The 6,223-nt window shown below is 56.3% G+C and overlaps 1 protein-coding gene across 1 annotated transcript in view; it reads right to left on the bottom strand.

Annotated features, from left to right (window-relative positions):
• Positions 1-1,045: 1,045 nt before the first annotated feature.
• TWIST2 (twist family bHLH transcription factor 2) overlaps positions 1,046-6,223 on the bottom strand; it is a 50,243-nt gene continuing 45,065 nt past the window's right edge. The window contains exon 2 of the mRNA XM_007469940.1: positions 1,046-1,757. The gene's annotated coding sequence lies outside the window, so the exon portion shown is untranslated. The remainder of the gene's footprint in view (positions 1,758-6,223) is intronic.

Raw genomic sequence — 6,223 nt, 5'->3', positions numbered from 1 at the left:
CAGGCTGGTATTTCTGGAGCTCCTGCCTTTCTGGTGGGCCTGGGAGCAGAAGTAGGAGAGGGGTACGAGGGCTCACGGGCCACCACAGCCCTTCCAGAGACCCCCGTCTGGGAGCTGGGGGGGCTCTGTGTGGCCTCTCACCTGTGGACAGCTGCATCCAGCAGCCCCAGGTATCGGCTGTCCCCCAGGAGACATGTCTCTGGTGGCTCAAGGTGGTGACCCATGGACTTGTAGTTCCCCCGCCGGAAGCCCTTAACCTGGGAGCCACTCCCCAACTCCCAGTGAAGCCCACAGACACAGTAGGGAGGCCAGCAGGTGGGGCGCGGGACTTCCTGCCCCACACGGAGAGTGTCTGCACCGTCTCCCTGCCCGCCTAGGCCAGACCCCAGCCAGCTTCTCCTTCTTGGATGCAGACTGTGCACTGTGGCCTTTCTGGGACTTCTGCTCTTGAGCTCCATCCTTACATACAAGTGCTGCAACCTTAACCTGTCCCAGTGGCATAAACAGGGCTATGGAGAGTGGGACAGTTGCCTGTGGAGCTCATGTTATCAGAGGGACTGGACATATGCAGAGCAGACTGTAACCCGCTGGCAGAAGTGTGGAGGAGGGCATGGATGCCATGTCTGGGGAGAGTAAGGAATTCCACCTGGGAAGGCTCCGCAGCGCTGGCACTGGCTAGCACTGACCTTGAAGAGCAGGCCTGGGACACAGGATGGGTGACTCTTGATCTAAAGAACAAGAAATGGTCCGGAGAGCATACCTCTAGCAACTGAGTCTGGCGCGTGGGTAGGTGAGAGGATGGGCACCTAGAGGGGCTGAGGCCAACCTCACCTGCTTTCCCAGGCCTGGGTCTGTTAACACTCTCAACTGCATTAGTGTTGGTAGTTTCTAGAAAGTTCTACAATCATGTATGCTATAAAATGTCTCACATCCTTTCCGGTCCCCTTTAAAGTGAAGTGATAGTTATTTTTGTAACCCGTTCCAACTTTCTCAGGCCCTTTCTCGTGTTGCAAAGTAGAGAAAAGAAGAGACGGATGACCAGGACTGCAAAGACGTCTTTATTGTTCCTGGGAGGGAGCAGTATACACAGCCACATTGCAGTCACTGAGCTTGTTACAAATATCTCAATAAATAAAACAAATAAGCAACATATACACTGAAACAGGAAAAAAAAAAAAAAAGGTTAGCTGAGCAAATCATGGAGAAAGAGAAAGGGGAGATGTGAGAAGAATTCCAGGCTTCCTTGAAGCAATCATGCAGGGGCTTGGGGGTGGGAAGGGAGCACGAGGTTCTTTTTCTGAGAGCCTTGGTCCAGTTTAAACAGAATTGTACAGGAAGGCATTTCTGGCTTACTTTTTAAAGTATACACTAAAAAAAGGCACTTAGAGGGAAATACAAATCCAAAATCCTTGTAAATGTGTTCCTGAATTTAGCAATTTTCAGAAAGAATAAATCCCCGCCCCCTCAAAACATAAAAATAACAAAATAAAACCCAGGCCTGGGTCTGTTCCCACCCCTCGAACAGTGGCGAGGACGGCCATGAACATGTCACCGGCAAGAAGGACCATGTGTGCCACTTCCTGTGCGGGGCCCGTCTCGGGGAGGGGGCCGTGCGGTCCGGGCTCTGTCGCTGTGCCCTTGTCTAGGCACCGTGCTGGAGCACTGAGGGAGGGGGTTTCCCGGAGGTCATTCGGGTTTCAGAAGTTACAGACTCGGATGCACCCCAGTTCCACGTGCGCTCAGCCCCGCGGGACAGTCTGGAAAACAAGGTAGAGGGAGGTTGAGAAGCCGCCGCATCGCTCGGTGTCCGGGAACCGCCCTCATTCAGCGGCCCCTGGACGGGACGGGACACGTGCGAGCCGCTCTGACACCCGTCTGCTCCCTGTCTGCCCTGGCAGAAGCTGGACAGGTGACCAGTAGTCAGGGCCACTGGGCACCTGTAGGCCGTTGCCCCCAGGGACCCAGGCCACGCCTGGAGCCCCCCTTCCCTCCCCACCTCCACCCTCTCCGGCTGCACCCAGACCCAGAGGGCCGGATCTCCTGTCTGCTGTGCCCACCAAAGCCTCGCCCCCAAGGTGCCCTGCAGGGCGGTGCTGACCCCGTGGGGGAGCCGCTCCCTAGTGGAGCTCCCACGGGGAAGAGCAGCCCACCGTGGGAGGGCGAGGGGTCCTGGGGAGAGGCGGCTGCAGGGGCCTCAGGACAGTGGTGTGAGCCAAGCCAGCTGCAGAGGGCTGGGGGCGAGGACGCAGAGAAATGGGACGGCCGCTGGGCAGGCGCTGTCAGAGGGGGATGAATCTCTACAGCTGTGCTTTTGAAAAAACCACAGACTCACAGACAAACGCAAAACAAAAATGTACAGGGAGGTCACACGCACCTCTCACCTGGTTTCCCCCACGGTGTCACCTTGCACTAGTCTCGTGAAGCACCACAAACAGAAGAGGGACCTCGGCACAGAACGAGGCCTTATTCACACCTCCTCGCGCGCGCGCGCGCGCGTGCGTGTGTGTATTGGGGTGGGAGGAGGTCGTACCAGGTGCGTGCGTGTGTGTGTGTGTGTGTGTTGGGGGTGGAGGTTGTACCAGGTGTGTGTGTGTGTGTGTTGGGGTGGGAGGAGGTTGTACCCAGGTGCATGTGTGTGTGTGTGTGTGTGTGTGTGTGTGTGCGTGCGCCAGGCTATTTCATCACCTGTGGATTCTGGCACCCTCCAGTGCGATCAAGATACACAACTGTCGAATCCCCAGCCCCAGGAAGCCCCAGAGCTCATGCAATTGATCCATAAAGTGCAGGTGGGTCGATCAAAATGCCGCTCTGGGGCCAGCTTCCAGCCGCCATCTCTGGAGCCACTCACCCCCACGTCCACCACCTCCCGCAGGACCTGGCCAGTGAGGCTCCCAGGAACCAATTCAAGTGACAAAGGCCACGCTCTACCAGAAACACCCCTGCCTTCCCACTGGGGAGTGAAGCTTGTTGCTGACGGGGAGGTGGAAGACCAAGTGGTGTCGCAGAGGGAGGGGGCGTGTGCCGGACGGGCCCAGCGGGCAGGGAGCTCAGGACCTCACGGGCTGCCATCTGCGCCCACAGGCGTGCTAGAGAAAACGTGCTGGAGAGAAGACCCAGGCCAGGGTGTCCGAGCACCAGACTACAGAGTGAGTGACGCAGCCGCCGTAAGCCAAGGTCGTAAGTCTCCGCAGTGGGGACGGCGGGAGGGCCCCGGGGATATCACTGGGCACGAGCACCTGGCCAAGGACCTCAGCACGCGCTGGAAAGGTCCCACACGTGGATGCTGAAGGGCCTGGGGGTGAGCGCAGTGGGCCCCTCACCTCACTCCAAGGAGGCAGCTCGTGGCTAGGGCAGCTGCTGGCCTGTCGCCTGCTGTTCTCGGGCCGTGGACTGCTGACTGCCCAGTCCTGCAGGACCCAGTTGTACAGCACACCCAGCCAGCTTGCAGCCAATCCCGAATTTACAGCGTTGGGGGGGGGGGGGGGGGGGGGGGAGAAACAAAATTGCTGTCATACCTCATTCTGAAAGGTAGTGCATCCTGGGGCGTTCTCTCTCTCTCTCTCTCTTTGGGATGTGTGTGTGTGGGGGGGGCGGGGGTGTGTGTGTGTGGCCTGACGCCACTGGGCAGCGGCAGCACGAGGTATGTGCCTTGACCTCCTGCGCCCCCAGCTCCCTCCCCGTGGAACCCTGAGCTCCACACTAAAGCCCGGCTGATCAGGGAACTCTAGAAACCTTTACTGCCCCAAGACAAAGCTCTGCAAAAGCGAAGACACATTTTCCCTAAAACTCCAGTGCGTGGCAACACACATGCACTGCTTTTTTTTTCAAGTTCAGAGCACTCCAACTATGTAAGCCTTTTAAGTGGTCCTGGGCAGAGAGTCAAAGGCTGCTCTCTCTTGGAGAATGTGGTTGTAATTAGATAATTAATAAGGGGGGCAGCTAGAGAAAGCTAAATGGAAGCCTTCCTCAGTGGGAGGAAACAATTACAGCAGGTTTTGATATATGAGCTGCGCCAGCCCTCCGAGGGGAAATACAGCATCATCCGTGGAAAGCCAGAAACGACAGGGCCGCCCCCAGGAGCGCAGGTTTCAGGGTTCACTCCACATGCCTGCGGGGCCCAGGGCTTGGGCAGGAGCGAGCAGCAGGTTCATTAGTCTTTCTGACCGAGAGCCTTCGGGGCCGACCGCCTTGATGTCACCCTGACCCCAGCTGTGTCTGCTGACATGGGCGGCGTTCTCAGCCACAAATGAAAAACATCTGGGGCCCCGACAGCCTCCCGCGTGTGAGAGCCACCTGAAACCGTGTGCATGTGTCCTGTACACAGTTCACTCTGCATCTGTCTGCCGGGCCAGGAAGCGGGGCAGGCAGAGAGGCCGGGCAGCGGCTGGACTGAGAGGGTGGCCGTCCCCCTCTCTCACCCACACCGGACCATTGGGCACTGAGAAGCAACAGAGGGTCTTATTCGAATCTGTATCCCTACGGCCTGACACAGGGAGGGGCACATCAACAAAGTTCTCCAGAAAGTGAGGCAGGGGCGGGCTTAAGAGGGAAGCATTCATTTTAAGGCCTTCCATCCATTCACTGATTCACCCACCCATCCATCCATCTACCCACCATCCTTCCATCTATTCCCCCCATCCACCCTTCCGTCTATCCATCTATCTTTCCAACATGTACTGAGCATCTTTCATGTGCCAGGAATGCTGCTAGCTGTTTAAAAAGCCCAGAGGTGAATCAGAGCAACCTAGCGGGGGAGGAGTAACATGTTTATAAACAACTAGAGCTCAGGGTAGACAGTGACAACTTTTTTAGAGGAAGTGCAGCTAAGACTCTGAAACCAGAAGGGAAGGGTGAGGAATAAGGGTAGAGGGAGAGGATCACAGATGTGAAATGTCTCCCGGTCGGATACAGCACACACACGCACACATGCGCACACCTGAGGCTTTGCCAGTGGAGACTGGGGGGCAGGAGGCGAGGGTCAGGAGGCCAGGAACTGTTCACAGCAGCCCGGGGGTGTGGCCACGGTCCCCAGCACACAGCAGACATCCAGGGCGTCGTGCCAGCTCTCACTGCCCCTTCAGCATGAAAAGTGGAGGCATCTCTGCCTCCACAGGCCCCTGGCACTGCCCAGCTCACTTGAAGGGGCTCCCCCCGTCAGGCTGCCCTTGCTGCCCCTTCCTCCCGTTCACTACGCCTAAAACAAAGACCCTGGACACCTGGACTCCCAGGTACACTGTGCAGGGGCGGGGGTGGAACGTGCCAGGGGTAGATGAGCAGTGATGGACCCAGGGGTGGAGAGCTGACAGCTGCCATGTTCCCTGGTGGGTCTCGCCCATTCTGCACGGGCCAGCCCCCCTCCCTCTTGGGCATTTGTCCTGCACTGTTTTTCAACAGGGGCCCTCTGTACCCTGGCCGAGCCTGCCCACAGCCTCCTGACCGTTTGAACACAGCTCCCAAGAGTGTGGTTTGGAGGGACAGAGCCAACTTCGTATCACCAACAAAACGTGCCATAAATACGAGTAGAAGACAAACGATTCGCATCAGGCAACTGAGGACCACAGTGGGGAAATTGCCAAGCTGAGCACCACACAGACAGCCCAGTGAATGGGGATCCGACTTTCAAAACAGCGGAAATTATCATCTCGGGAGAAGCCAGAGGAGTGTGTGTGGATAAAATGAGAATATGCTGCTTTGAAAGAGCATGAACAGCCAGGAGACAGGAAAAGGGCTCTTGGAAATCACAAAAAGAATATTAGTAGACATTTTTTTAAATAATAGAAGCAAAATATCAAAATAGACACTGATGAAAAACCATTAATGAATTGGAGACTGACTCATGGAATCTCCCGGCATCTGAGCAAAAAGACAAGGTATGTGGAAAGGAGGAATCGGACGCGGTCACAGGAGAGATACCGACGGAAGAGTCCCCACGCTCAAGAAAGATCGAGGGTTTCAGATTAAAAGGAGGACCGAGCTCTGGAAAGGAAACCCAACTAGACAAGCAACAGAGCCACATCACAAAGTTCTGGATTCTAAGACTAGAGAAAACCTCCTACAGGCTTCCAGACATAAAAAGAAACAAAAAAGAACCAGACTGGGGTGCCTTCCCCTGTGCTCATACCACCTGCTAACTGGCAATCCCAGGACACCCAGAGTTTCTGTGGAGAAGAATGGCATCCCTGGAGCTCTGCTCCCCAAGAATCCATGGACCCCGTGGTAGGGA

Source organism: Lipotes vexillifer, unplaced genomic scaffold (assembly GCF_000442215.2).
Source record: "Lipotes vexillifer unplaced genomic scaffold, Lipotes_vexillifer_v1.1 scaffold988, whole genome shotgun sequence".
Taxonomy (NCBI): Eukaryota; Metazoa; Chordata; class Mammalia; order Artiodactyla; family Lipotidae; genus Lipotes; species Lipotes vexillifer.
The sequence above is the reverse complement of the archived record's forward strand: the minus strand, read 5'-3'. Positions and strand labels throughout refer to the sequence as shown.